The sequence below is a fragment of the Urocitellus parryii genome, chromosome 1, assembly GCF_045843805.1.
Source record: "Urocitellus parryii isolate mUroPar1 chromosome 1, mUroPar1.hap1, whole genome shotgun sequence".
Classification (NCBI taxonomy): Eukaryota; Metazoa; Chordata; class Mammalia; order Rodentia; family Sciuridae; genus Urocitellus; species Urocitellus parryii.
In genome coordinates, this window is record NC_135531.1 from 1,184,422 (window position 1) to 1,199,294 (window position 14,873).

At 38.9% G+C, this 14,873-nt stretch overlaps 1 pseudogene; it reads left to right on the forward strand.

Moving 5' to 3' along the window:
• Positions 1 to 11,770: 11,770 nt before the first annotated feature.
• LOC144253320 (V-type proton ATPase 16 kDa proteolipid subunit c pseudogene) lies at positions 11,771 to 12,238 on the forward strand (annotated as a pseudogene).
• Positions 12,239 to 14,873: the final 2,635 nt, after the last annotated feature.

Consider the following 14,873-nt stretch of genomic DNA (forward strand, 5'->3'; position numbering starts at 1 on the left):
AAAATGGGTAAAGAATCTGAATAGGCATTTGTCTAACAAAGATAAACAATGGCTAACAAGTACATGAAGATATTGAATATCATTAGTTGCCAGGGAAGTGCAAATAAAAACCACAATGCAATGCCACTTCATACCCATTAGGATGACTTCTATGGAAAAATACCATGGCACACTCTTAACAAAGATATGGAGAAATGGAATCTTCAAACATTGGTGGCGGGAATAGAAAATTGTTGAGGCACCTTATAAAACAGTCTGGCAGAGTTACTTATGGCCCATAAATTTCAATCCTAAGTATCTACCCAAAAGAAAAAGAAGTCAACTCAAAAACATAAATATTCACAGCAGCATGATCATAAGAACCACAAAGTGAAAGTCACCCAAATATCCATCAACTGATAAATGGATAAATAAACGGCAGTGTATCTATATAAGAGAACACTTTTTAGCAATAAGAGAAATGAAGTTCTGACATGTGATACCTCAAAAACAGGCTAAAAAATCAGATAGAAAGGACCATATATTGAATGATTACATTTATATATCATGTCCAGAACAAGTAAATTCACAAAGAGAGAAAGAAAATTCATGCCTACATGGATACAAGAGTGAGTGGAGACTGACTGCTAAAGGGCATGGGTCTTCTTTGGGTATGGCAAATGTGTTTCAGTATTAGATAGCTGATTAGGCACACAACTGTGTGAATATACTAAAACCCAGTGAATTGCACATTTAAGGAGTGACCTTGATGGTAATGTGAATTATATATCAATAAAGCTGTTATTTTTGAAAAATGGCTGCCCAAATCATATACTAACACTTCTGCATAAGGGTCTGGTTGAATCACTCTGCCTGTGACAGAATAAGCTGTCAGAAAAACACACAATCTGTTCAAATGGGAAAATAATCTATGTTTCTACCAATAAATTCCTATTTCAACCAACCATAAAACCAGATCCAAACTAGAAAGAACAAAGAACAAAAGAGCATGAAATTCAACAATTAGCTGGAAGGTTACAAAATGAAACTAACCAAAGACTGTCTACCCAACTTTCCAATCAAATGATCACTCACTCTGCCACTCTAACTTAAGCTTTATGCCTAATATAGAAAGAAACTGTTTCAAATACAGAAAATCCAATCCATTTAATATGTAATAAAGTCTCTTTTTTTTGGGGGGGGGGTAGTTGTAGATAGTCATAATTGCTTTATTTATTTATTTATTTGTTATTTATTTATTTATTTATTTATTTATTTATTTATTTATTTATTGTGGTGCTGATGATCAAACCCAGTGCCTCCCACATGCCAGGAAGGTACTCTACAGTGACCCACAAACCCATCCCTGTAATAAATTCTTAATATTTATTTAAATGTAGTATAAAACTTTTAACAAATGTAGCTAATAGGAAAAATACAGAAAAAGGCCTTCATTTTTACTACAACTTCTGTTTAATCCCTCACTTTCCAGGAATATTTTTAATAGGTTTTAGGGCACAAAATTAAAGAAATTAACTCATCAGTAAAATGAAAGGCACTGTATAAACAAATTCCTGTATTTCCACAGAAAAGATTAAAAAACCTAAAAATTCAATATTTTAGAAAACAAATAAGATTACATCATTAGCCACAATAAGATACCAGAAGGAAAAGTCCAGGAAAACGTCATTAATTTGGCCCAATAATGAAGACTCAGTAATTTCAAGTCTGCCTTAATTTAATTTCAGACTATATATTAAGAAATAATTGCTAGGGGCTGAGGTTGTAGCTCAGCAGTAGAGTGCTTGACTGGCACATAAGGGCCCTGGGTTCAATCCTCAGCACCACATATAAATCAATAAAATAAAGGTATTGTATCCAACTACAACTAAAAAATAAATATTAAAAAAAACAAAAATAATTGCTAGGCAAAATAAAGTGCAAATAAAACTTGCTAGAGTATTATTTAATTGATTTTAAAAGTTTCACAAGCAAATGACTTCTGCAAAAATAATAATTAAAACAAGTTACATGAATTCTTTAGAATCCTGTATTCTAATAGAAATAAAGTATATAAAATGGAGACCAAAATACTGCTTAAATCTATTAAATCATTAATTGTTCCATCTCTCTGTTTACTTTGGCTGTGAAAAACTGGTTTAGGAGTCAGAAAAGCTTTACAGGCAAGTCTCAGACAAAAACTTATTCATTCTACTCAAAGTCTGGCAATCTAATTTTCTGCTTTTATTTTAAAAATGTGAACCATGCAATTATATTTATTTTATTTTGGGGGTGGGCATTTAGTTTATCATTATTTTCAAACAACATATTGTGAAAAATATTGCTATGTCTATACTGAGAAACATAAACAGATCTTAAACAAGATCCAGCAGTATACTTAGTTTAAATATTTACTCTGCCCATTAAAAAAAAAAGATTTAAAATATAGGACTTATGTGATTCTAAAAACTAAAAGAATATAGTCCACATCAAAATTTGAAATAAAGTACCATCGAATGTTATGGCAGCAAGTGCCATACAGTTATGCACATCTAAATTTAAAAGAAACCATGTTAGTCTTCTCTAAATTAAAATGTATACTATTCTCTTTTGCATCTTTAACTTAATGACAATATACATCAAGCATTGGGAGGTTGAGGCTGAGGCAGGAGGAGCCTACATTCAAGGCCAGTCTTAGGAACTTAGTGAGGCCCTAAGCAAATTAGCAAGATCCTGTCTAAAAATTAAAAAAAAAAATAAACAAAAGGGCTGGGGATGTGTTTCAGTGGTAAAGTGCCCCTAGATTCAATCCCCAGTACCAAAAAATTAAACAAAGAAGTAAATAATGATTTGGGTGTCTGTGGATGCCTACCAGGTAGGTAGGTATTCAGTGCCGAATGAAAACTGGTGAATAAATTGCCAGTTGGACCATATTGTCCCAGCCTTGGGTTATTCAGTAAACAATATTTTTATTATTCAATGTTATTTGAAGTGAAAAGAAAAGCACTCTCAGGAAAGGCAATCTAGATGTAGTTTATGTATAGAAGACAGTTCAAAGAATAAACAGGTTGTCAATGATAAAGTTGTGAATCTGCTTCATGTGAGGCCATCTTTATATGTAACTCTTATTTGATTGAAATAAAATCTAAAGCAAAAATAAAATTAAAAATCATATTTACATCTGGAAGTAATAAAATCTTTGTCAGAAGAGATACGCATAGTCTTAGATATGATCGCACAATCATATAGTTTACATAACTCATAAAAACTATATTATCACCCCATTATGGAAATAATATTCTGTATGCTATTCAGCCATTTGTATCCATGTTTGAAAATTGTTAAGAAATTTATTTTGAAAGTTACTTTAGGCTTCCCTTCAGGTGAATAAAATACAAAAGTACTGCTCTTTGCAGAAGAAATCATTCTGTATTCAAAACAATTATAGCTGGTTGATCAAGTTTTCAATTTTTTTTAATATTTAATTTTTAGGTTTTTTTTCACGGTGGGACACAATCTTTTTATTTTATTTTTATGTGGTGCTGAGGATTGAACCCAGTGAATCATATACTCCAGGCTAGTGTGCTACCACTTGAGCCACATCCCCAACCCTCACGTTTTCAAATATGAACAATGAGTTAAAATCAAGGCAAAAGACCTAAAAAGAACTCAATATATTTAAATATTTTCATCACATTTAATGCCTAAGAATATCTGACATGTAAGAATCACTAGTATGTTCTTAAGGAAGAGAATTATTTATGTTAATAAGAATGTTGAGTGAAAGAAATCTTTGAATAACACAAGGTTTCCTTCAATAGTTTACAGTTGAACACACCTATAATCCCAGAAACTCAGGAGACTGAGGCAGGAGGATCACAAGTTCAAGGATAGCCTCAGCAACTTAGAGAGGCCCTGTTTCAAAATAAAATAAAATAAAAGGTGCTGGGGATCAAATTTACTAGTGAAGTACCCCTGGGTTCGATCCCCAGTACCAATAAAAAAACATGTTATCTCAAAAATGTACTTTTTTTTTCCTTCCTGGATTAGCAAAGTTTAAAAAGATTAACAAAACTTGGTGTGAGCAAGGGTTTTGAAAATAGGATTCTCATGGACATTGAGGGGGACAGTTTTTACAGATAACAGCTTAGCTATATTTATCAATATTTATTTTTTTTAAGAGAGAGTGAGAGAGAGAGAGAGGGAGAGATAGAGAGAGAATTTTTTTAATGTTTATTTTTTAGTTATTGGCAGACACAACATCTTTGTTGGTATGTGGTGCTGAGGATCGAACCCGGGCCGCATGCATGCCAGGCGAGCGCGCTACCGCTTGAGCCACATCCCCAGCCCTATTTATCAATATTTAAAATGTATATAATCTTTGACCTGGCAGTTATACCTCTAAGAAGATAAGTGAATAAATATACTATAATCAACATACCATCATTCTCAAGAAAGAAAAACAAGTAACAATATAAATAGTTATGAAAGGAGTAGCTAGATAAAGTATGATGTCTCTAAATAATAGAAAACTAGGCAGGCAGGGCTGGGTTGTAACTCAGTGGTAGAGCACTTGCCTGTGAAGAACAGGGTTTGATTCTCAACACTGCATATATAAAGATCTATTGACAACTAAAAAAATAATTAAAAAACAAAACTAGGCAGCCAGTAAAATAATCACCCATGATTATGCACATCAGGTTCAACTCACAAATACAGATGTATATAGAACACAGTAAAAATGCCCACATAGCTTCATATAGAGAGACTGTTGTGTATTTAAAGTCTTATGTATACTTTCATATCCATCAATAAGTTTCCAAAAGTGAGTTAATGGTGGCCATTTCTTTTTTTTTTTATTTTTATTGTTGGTTGTACAAAATGGCCATTTCTTTGTGTAGGAGTTGAGGGCTTACTTTTGTCATTATGTTGTTTTAGATGGGTAAAAATTTTTCTAATTATTATAATAAAAAATCACAACAAACTTTTAAGAGAAAGAAGTGCCTCAATATCACCAAAATTACTTCAAATCTTTTCATCTTCCTATTTAACTGGAAAGAATTCATTGAATGTTGCAAGTAAATGTAACACAGGATCTCTTTCTCAGAACTACACTTTAAAATGACAAGAAAATATAAATTAAAATATTAGAGTCAAAGAGATAGTTAAAGACAAACATCATTATTCAAACAGCCCACATTATTGGCATCCAACTTACCACCCAGAGGTTCTATGAACTCAGACACTCCTAAAATAATATCCCTTTTACACATTAAGTAAGCAGACTAAAATAATAATAATAATAATAATAATAATAATTTAAAAAATGTAAAATCATAAAACACTTACCACAGTAAAAATATTTAATTATTTTTCTGTCTTACATTCTTTCATAACATCTTTATTAAGATCCTGAAAAAAAAAGTTTGGAGAAGTTAAATAGATTTTAAATGTATACATTTAATCTGATGTTTATTTCCTTTAGATTTCTGTTTTTCTAGAACTAGACAAAACAGTTCAAAAGTACTCATGGGAAAATAATCAAGCAAGAATTCCTAGGAATATGAAAAGCAACAAGGGGAAGCTAGTTTTAAAAGATATTAAAACTTTTATAAAACCAATAATATGATACTGGTATATGAAGAAAAAGACTAATAGAATACAAAACCCAGAGACACCCCAATACCTCCAAAAGTTAACAATACCATAACAGATTCAAAGGAGGGCTCTAAAATCAACAGGTGAAAATAACAGACACACAGAAAAAGATAAAGTTTAACCTATGCATCATTTTGAACACCAGAATAAATCCTAATTTGAACATTTAAATGTAAAAGTGATACCATAAAAGTACTAAAAGAAACCATGGGCAAATTCTAAAAATCTTGGAGGGCTTCCAGTGACTTAAACTCCAGATACCTGGGCTGGGGCTGTAGCTCAGTGGTAGAGTGCTTGCCTAGCACTTGTGAGACATTGGGTTTTATCCTCAGCACCACTTAGAAATAAAGAAAGATTAAAAAAAATCAAGATACCATATTGATTAATATATACTGTAATATTTAAAGAAAAATATAAGACTTTTGTATATCAAAATATGTGAAGGTAAATAAAAATAAGTGAAAATCAGGGGAAAACTATAATTGATATCACACAGGGCTAATATCTCCAATTTACAAATTTCTAGAAATTGATAATGGGAAAAAAGCAACCCAAAACAAAAATGTGAAAAAACCCATTAACAGAGAGTTCACAAGAAAAAAAATACAATTAGTTTTTATGCATAATATGCTCAGCCTTATTAATAATGATAGCAATCCACATTGAACTACTCTATATTGATAATTCTCATCTATCAAATTGTTAACAAATTCAAGGTTTGTACACAGTACTTTGGAAAGGCCCCAGAAAAATAGGAACTCTCTCATACACTTCGATCTGCCCTCTTGTGTCTGTGGTATTCAGACTGGATTTACCAATCATAGGTGAAAATATTTTTTAAAAAAATTGTCATGCAGGGGCTGGGGATGTGGCTCAAGTGGTAGCGCGCTCACCCAGCATGTGTGCGGCCCAGGTTCTATCCTCAGCACAACATACAAAACAAAGATGTTGTGTTCGCCGATAACTGAAAAATAAAAATATTAAAATTCTCTCTCTCTCTCTCTCTCTCTCTCTCTCTCTCTCTCTCTGTCTCTCCCTCTCTCTAAAAAAATTGTCATGCTGAACACATGCCAACTTCTTTGCTGTCACTAGTCCCTAAATAATACAGTGTAAAGACTATTTACATGGCATTTATACTGTATTAGGTCTTCTAAGCAATCTAAAGATGATTTAAAAGTATGTGGAGAATATGCATAGGTTATATGAAAATACTATGCTTTTTATATGAGACTTAAGCATCCTTGTATTTCAGTATCCACAAAGGGGTCTCAAACAAATCCTCCATGGATAATGAGGAGCAACTGTACTTGTGGGAGTTTAAAATGGTGCAACATCTAAAAAAGGAAGCAATTAACTAAATTATAAATGCACTGCCCACTGGCACAGCGATCCCACTTCTAGCAATGTATCCCACAGATGTACTTGCACATGTATAAAATGATATGTATACAAGCTGTTTCACTATAGTATGGTCTGTGGTAAACCTAGAAACAACACAAACACCCACTGGGGGGGCTGGATAAGTAAACAAGGCACTTAATAGACACTGTTTAAACACAGCTGTTTTTTTTTTTAAATGTTTTCTATAAACAAATACTATATTCTTTCTAAATAAATACTAATAGGAAAAAATCTCAAGAGCATAAAAAGAAAAAGCCATAGGATAGAATTACTTACATAGTAATATTTATATAAAAAGAATCGAATACACTGGCATTTCTTCTATATAAAAGGAAACAATTCACATCTATGGGAAATAAATTAAAGGTTGTTATCTAAGAAAGAGTGGTGAAGGGGGGGGCAAAAGCAGTTGGAAATCACATTTTCCCAAGCATGCCTGTGTCATTTTAACTTTTGAACCATAAGAACATGTTATCTACATTAAAAGAATTTTCAAACATTAAAAAGAATACTTACAGAAAGAAGAGAAAGAGACACCCATAGATAAGACTTAAAACTAAGGTTTAAAGAGTATTTTTTTTTTTTTTGCTCTGAAATTAGATGCTGAAAAGCAATCTTAGTGTGGTCATTGCAAAAAAAAATGCTTTCTTGCCTTTCAATCAAATTAAAGAATATGATAATCTCTTTTTAAAAAGCTATTTGAATGAGTAAGAAATTTGGAAAGGGGAGAAAAATGTACAAAGAGGACACTCTAGTATAATGGTTCTCCAAGTATGGTCCCTGTATCAGCAGCATCAGCATCATGTGATAACTTGTTAAAATTAAAATTCTCAGGCTCCCATCCAGACTACTGAATCAGAAACTTTGTACTAGTCCAGCAATCCTGGTAATACCCTCAAGTCTGAGAGTCACATGTCTTGTCTGGTTCTTCCCACAGGTTCAGGTACACCACCAGTCTGCATTTCAAAAAAGCTCCAGGACCACTCTTGGATAAGCAAAGCTGAAGTCCTCCTGGGGGAAATAGGTATGTAACCTTCATATGGTTGAGTTTCCCATGAAACCTGTCCTCAGTATCAGATGGAAAAAGTCCCTATACAGGCTTCCTAGCCAAGAGATATCATGGAACTACTTTCCTACATAAACGTGTACACAGAGAATAAATGTTTTCAAATACATTCTTATAAAAACAATAACAACTATGAATCATTGAAAATCAACTTAAGGATGTCTCACTTGAAAAAAATTATAAGTGGACCTACAAACTTTTAGAAATAGGGCAAACAAACAAAAATAATCCATATTCCATAAATTCTGCCTGTGTTGTCTCAACAATTTAATCTCAAGTGCATTAACTGCACACCATGTGCTTTCGTGGAAAAGCACCAAGAAGTTTGTTTTCCTCAAACCCTTTTCAAAAAAAAATTGTCCTCATGTTGATGAACACTGGTCTTCCATTTGTTTTACACAAGGAGAAAGATCTGTATAGGTATCTTCTGAATAAAAAATTCTAGTTTAGCAGAGCGCAGCGCACACGCCCACAAGGCAGGCAGCTTTGGAGCAGTAGCGCCGGCAACAGCCGCAGGATTGGGACCGAGCTCCAGCCCTCCCTGAGCCCCAGAGCTGCCCCGGCCTCCCACCCAGGCTCCCTGATGGCGCTCGCCCACCTGTCCCCAGGCCTGCCGCCCAGCCCTAGTACCTGCAGCCCAAGCCCCACCCCCACCACCTTCCTCTTCCTGGCACCACCTGCCACCAACCCGCTGGCCACCACGTCGGTAGAGCTGGAGGAGGCTCTTCCGCTACCGGGCACAGAGGGGGCCATGGGGGGGGGGGGCGGCAAAGCATGGGGGGCAGCGACAAGGACCATGTTGTCTCCAAGCGTAAGAGCAGCCGCAAGAAGAACCAGCTGAGCAAGTACAGCCAGCTTGTCGCAAGTACAGTGGACTGTCGCTGGCGGGCATCTATGCAGAGGCCAAGAAGGTGGCGGGGGTTGGACCAGCAGAACAGCAGCACCTACCTCAAGTACTTGGTGCATGGTGGTGCAGAATGACTTGCTACTGCAGGTCAACGGCACAGGCGCCACTGGCTCCTTCAAGCTCCATCGCCAAAAGCAGGCAGCCAGCTAATGGAGAGCCCCTTTTCCGCGCCTGTGGTGCACAAACCCAAGAAGCCGGTAGCAGGGCGCCAGCGGACGCCTGGCCCACCAAGAGCGCCTCAGCAGACAAGCACGCACCCCCGAAGGCCGCTGCCACCAAGGCCAAGAAGGCAGCGGCTGGGAGCAAGAAGTTGAAGAAGGCAGCCGAGCCCAGTGTCCCCAAGGTGCCCAAGGGCTGCAAGTGAGCGCCCGGGCCCCACACTCGACAACTTGGAGGGCGCCATGGTTACCGCCCCACCCGGGAGCCAATGGGCAGGGCCCTGGTTGGCCAGCTGGCTGCATTGGCCAGGCCTGACCCGCTCCCTCTGCCCGCCTCTGGGCTCACAACAATTGCTCAGGGTGCAGGGCAGCGCAGCGCTCCCCTCCCCCCCAAGCCACAATAAAATATTCTTGACCTTTGCAAAAAAAAAAAAAAGAATTCTAGTTTATACAGAAGGATTTAGAAGTGGTGGCACATGCCTGTAACCTCAGCAGCCCTGGAGGCTGAGACAAGAGTCTCTCAAATTCAAAGCCAGCGTCAGGGATGGTGAGGCACTAAGCAACTCAGTGAGAGCCTCTCTCTAAATAAAATATAAAAGAGGGCTGGGGATGTGGCTCTGTGGCTGAGTGCCCCTGATTTCAATCCCTGGTACTCACCCCCCTCCAAAAAAAACAAAAAAGGATATAGAAATATGTAACTTCTTTTTGCAAGTCTCCTTTGAATATTATTGGGGTGCTAAAAATTTACCAATGTGCTGACATTTTTAGATGTTTCCTATTTCATTGTCTCTGAGATGCCATCACCTTTAAGACACTTATAACATTCTTATTCTATGTACCACTCAGAAGAAAAATTGCCATGTGGTTAAAACATGTCAATTTTAAGATTCCATCCATCTCAGATATGCATCTTAAAAATCAATGAAATGCCTTAATTATAAACCACAGAATTGTATGGTAAATTATTAGTTTTTCTTCCAATTAACTCTTATGTCTCTCAAATGTAAAACTCCATAAAGGCATGCAAGTTTTGTCTATTTGACAACATTTCCTCCATGCTTAGAAACTGGAACATTTTCAATATATTTGTAACTTGGTATTTATTTAGTTTACTTATGAATATGTGAATATGAAAAAAAAGTAATGATTTTTAACAGTATTTTTAACAGTACTGACCTCTTTTACTCTGGGACATTTAACTTGCTCAAAATAAAAAATAATAATAATTATTTTCAATTTGGCTGACTTCTCAGGTCAAAGAGATTCAATACATCTCTACACAATTGAAAATATATTCTCCTCCGAGAAGTCTTTACTTACATGTTTGTTTCCACAGCATTTATTACTATTACTTTCAATAGTAATAAGCAACAAACACCTTACAAGATTTTTTTTTTAATCTTTTGAGAAAAGACCATAGGTGTGTTCTGCTTGTACAGGAGGTCTTTTTTTTTTTTTTTTTTAAAGAGAGAGAGAGAGAGAAATATTTATTTTTTAGTTTTCGGAGGACACAACATCTTTGTTGGTATGTGGTGCTGAGGATCGAACCCGGGCCGCATGCATGCCAGGTGAGCGCGCTACCACTTGAGCCACAACCCCAGCCCCACCTTACAAGATTTTTTAAAAGTCAAAATAAACATCCTTTTTAGAGTTAAACAAGTTGAAAAAAAAATTGTTACACTGTAGCTAGCTTGAGCTAAATGCTATTTTTTTTCTATCATAACTAGCATTATTTCAAATGAAAAGATAATTTGTAATGAGTCATATCATAAGGACTGGTGTATGTACATCTATCTATATTTTCCAAATTTGCTAATATAAACACCTGTAAGTAGAAAGGGTTATTTTAAAAGTGATTACAGCTGGGTATGGTGCTGCTTCCTTGTTAATCCCAACAATTCGGGAGGCTGAAGTAGGAGGATTCCAAGTTTGAGACTGCAATTTCAAGAAGGGAGAAAGGGCTGTAACTCGGTGGTAGAGTGCCTCTGGGTTCAACCCCTAGTAAGTAACCCACCCTGCAAAGTGATGACACGAATGTATATTCTACTCAACTCAGAACTGCTATCTTACACACTGCTGTCACTTCCCAACTCTGTTCTCACATCAAACTGCTAAAATGATATTAGTGTTTAGATGTCAACATTTCTAATGTGAATTCCCATTAAACCCACACAAACACAACCTTGCCTTCCAAGATTCTAGAATAATTGGCAAAGGTGTTACTAACCAAGATCATGGCCTTTTTTATATCTTAGACACATCAGAAAAAATAATTTTCCCAGAAAGAAGTTGTTTGTCATCCCTTTCTTGTTAAAATAAAGTAGATAATGGATATGTTCTTAATAGTATTCTCAAAAAGGCAGAACAGTCCTTAAGGAAAATTTTTAGTTATCAAAGGTATTGAGGGACATCAATTTAGTGTTTGGGGGCATTTAGTGTTTGGGGGCCAGGATCTAGGCTTCACACAGTGTTTGGGTGGGATGGATCTGCATCATCAAGATTCATCCTGGTGGCCTTTGCTCGCCTCTGCGCCCGCTCGTGGATCTGCTGTTTTCACCTCGCCTCGGCCTGCTCATCCCCTGCCCCACCCCTGCCGCAGACATGTCGGAGACCAAGAAAAGCCCCGAGTATGCTTCCTTCTTCGCAGTCATGGGCGCTTCGTCCGCCATGATCTTCATTGCCTTGGGTGTCGCCTATGGCACGGCCAAGAGTGGCACCGGCACCGCAGCCATGTCAGTCATGTGGCCGGAGCTGATCATGAAGTCCATCATCCCAGTGGTGATGGCTGGGATCAACGCCATCTACGGCCTGGTGGTGGCAGTCCTCATCGCCAACTCCCTGAATGATGGTATTAGCCTCTACAGGGGTTTCCTCCAGCTTGGTGCAGGCTTGAGCGTGGGCCTGAGTGGCCTGGCAGCTGGCTTTGCCATTGGCATTGTGGGGGACACCGGTGTTCGGGGCACTGCCCAGCAGCCCCGGCTGTTTGTGGGCATGATCCTGATCCTCATCTTCACTGAGGTGCTTGGCCTCTACGGTCTCATCGTGGCCCTCATACTTTCCACAAAGTAGCCCCTCAAGCTCACCAGCCACAGAACACAATGTAAAGACCACCCCCCTCCTCATTCTAGAACGAACAGCCCGACACACATGCACGGGAAGCCACCCCCTCCTCCGTAGTTGGTCTTGTAAATGCGCAGTGTCCTAGTGCCCATTGTCTGTTGCCCCACCTGGCCCCTTCCTCCCCGTGCTGTGGACATTGGGCCCACTCATCTCCCATCCAGGCCCCCGACCAGTGAGGATGCCAGCCTCCGGCCCCCACCCTAGAGTGCTCTGTGTATAAGGATTGAAAGGAAAGTGACCACAACACTCGGAGCAACCAAAAGATCTTTATTGCAGCAGTGCAACAAAGGGAAAAGAAGGAAGGAAAGAGAGAGAGAGAGAGAGAGAGAGAAGAGAAGAGATGAACAGGGAGAGAGCAAGAGAGAGAGAGAGAGAGAGAGAGAGAGAGAGGGGCCTGGCAGGAGGGAGTTTCTATAGCCCAAATCTAATGGGGCCTCTGGGTCTGCAACCTGCCTTGTTGGCCCAAGGGGGGTTGAGTGCTCAGCTTTGAGCAGGACTTGACACAAACAGGTGATAAAGGACCAGATAGAAGGGGGGTTTGAGTGCGTGGGCTATCTTGCAGCCAACATCTGTTCAGCCTGCCCTGCAGACAACACAGTTCAGCCTGCTCTGTACCCAACAAGGATGAATTAGAGTTGTCTCTTCACTGGATGTTTATTTATAAAAGATTTGACCTGTTTATGCGTCTGTGGAGCAACCCTCGTCTCCCAACTATATAGTACCCTTTAGGTAGAGTGTTGCCTTGTGGGGTCCCCCTTGCTGAGACTCCTTGGATGGAACCGCCCCTTGTGCTGAAAGGGTAAAGTTTCTAAGCTGGAAAGCTTGAATGTAAAAGATTAGGTATTAGTAAGTTCCTCTGTTACACCCAGATTCCTGAGATAGTTAAAACAATGCCCTACTGGCCATTTAGCCTAGGGCAGTTCCTCACAGGGCCCGAACCAATCAGTTTGAATGTGTAACCCGCTTACGAATGACCAATCACCGCCGCCCGGCCGGTTCCCGCCAATGAATGTGCCAATCACATCTCAGAGTTGTTGTTCAATTTCCCCGCGCCTCATGATGATTTGTTCTGATGTATGCAAAGCCCACCGCCCTCTCCAAAAAGTGTACTTAAGCTCTGCTTGACCTTTGCTCTGGGCTCTGAGCTGCACTCCCTTCTTGAGTGGGCACAGAGTCCCAGCGGGCTGGAATGGATCCCCAATAAATCCCCTTTTGCCAGTTGCATGGAGTAAGTCTCTTGTGTGTGGTCTCTTCCTCCGACGTTCCGCCGGACCCCCCCCCCCTTACAGTGCCTGGTGCCCCGGTCAGGGGCAGAACGCCAGCCACCAGGCCCTGGCGCCCAGCTGTGTTCAATAAAGTTGGATGTGATAAGAAAAAAAAAAGATTCATCCTGGTAACAAGAATTTTGATCTTAAAATGGTTTAATCAAGCCCACTTTAAATGACCATTACTTTAAGACACAATATTTAAAAGTTTTTATAGGAAACTCCACCCCTTGCCCCTAATTATGTAAGACAAAGTAGTAAGGGGTGCTTCAGGAGAATAAGGAAACTGTCTGAAAATCAGTGCTCATTTTTTCACACTACACATTAACTCAATATAAATTTAAAATTATAGTGAGTATACATAAACTACTATGTATACTTGAAAGGGTAAAGTTTCTAAGCTGGAAAGCTTGAATGTAAAAGATTAGGTATTATTAAATTCCTCTGTTACACCCAGATTCCTGAGATAGTTAAAACAACACCCTACTGGCCATTTAGCCTAGGGCCCTGTGCAGTTCGTCACAGGGCCCGAACCAATCAGTTTGTGTAACCCGCTTAAGAATGACCAATCACCCCCCCCAACCTGTTCCCGCCAATGAATGTGCCAATCACGTCTCAGAGTTGTTGTTCAATTTTCCCACGCCTCATGATGATTTGTTCTGATGTATGCAAAGCCCACCGCCCTCTCCAAAAAGTGTACTTAAGCTCTGCTTGACCTTTGCTCTGGGCTCTGGGCTGCTCTCCCTTCTTGAGTAATAAATCCCCTTTTTGCCAATTGCATGGAGTAAGTCTCTTGGGTTGAGTGTTCAGACTTGATGTAAACAGGTGATAAAGGACCAGATGGGGGTGTGTGAGGGGGGTGAGTGCATGTGTTATCTTGCAGCTAACATCCATTCAGCCTGCACTACAGACAATTTGGTTCAGCCTGTCCTGAACCTAACATTCCTCCCTTTTGTTTTTCTAAGTGACATGGGGAAATCATAAAATCCTCTGGCTACATCCTGCTTAATGGTGGGTAGCATGGAACCTAGGAGGGAAAGTGGAGAAATGTTCAGGGACAGGTCTAAAAACACCAGGCAACCAGAAATAACACCCAGTAGCTATAAGCAGTTATTTTGGCAGGGGTAAAGTCCATAAAAGTTCCTTGAAACCACAATTCATCAATGGCATCAAATCAGTCCTGGGCAGAGGAGATCCTTGGTATCTGCCATTGGTCCAGTCATAGGGACTCTAGGAAGTATCAGAGGTAGCTTGGTTGAATCCAGTAATATTATGGGTGACAGCCCAATTTCAGCCAGTGGAAGGGCAACCACCTTAAC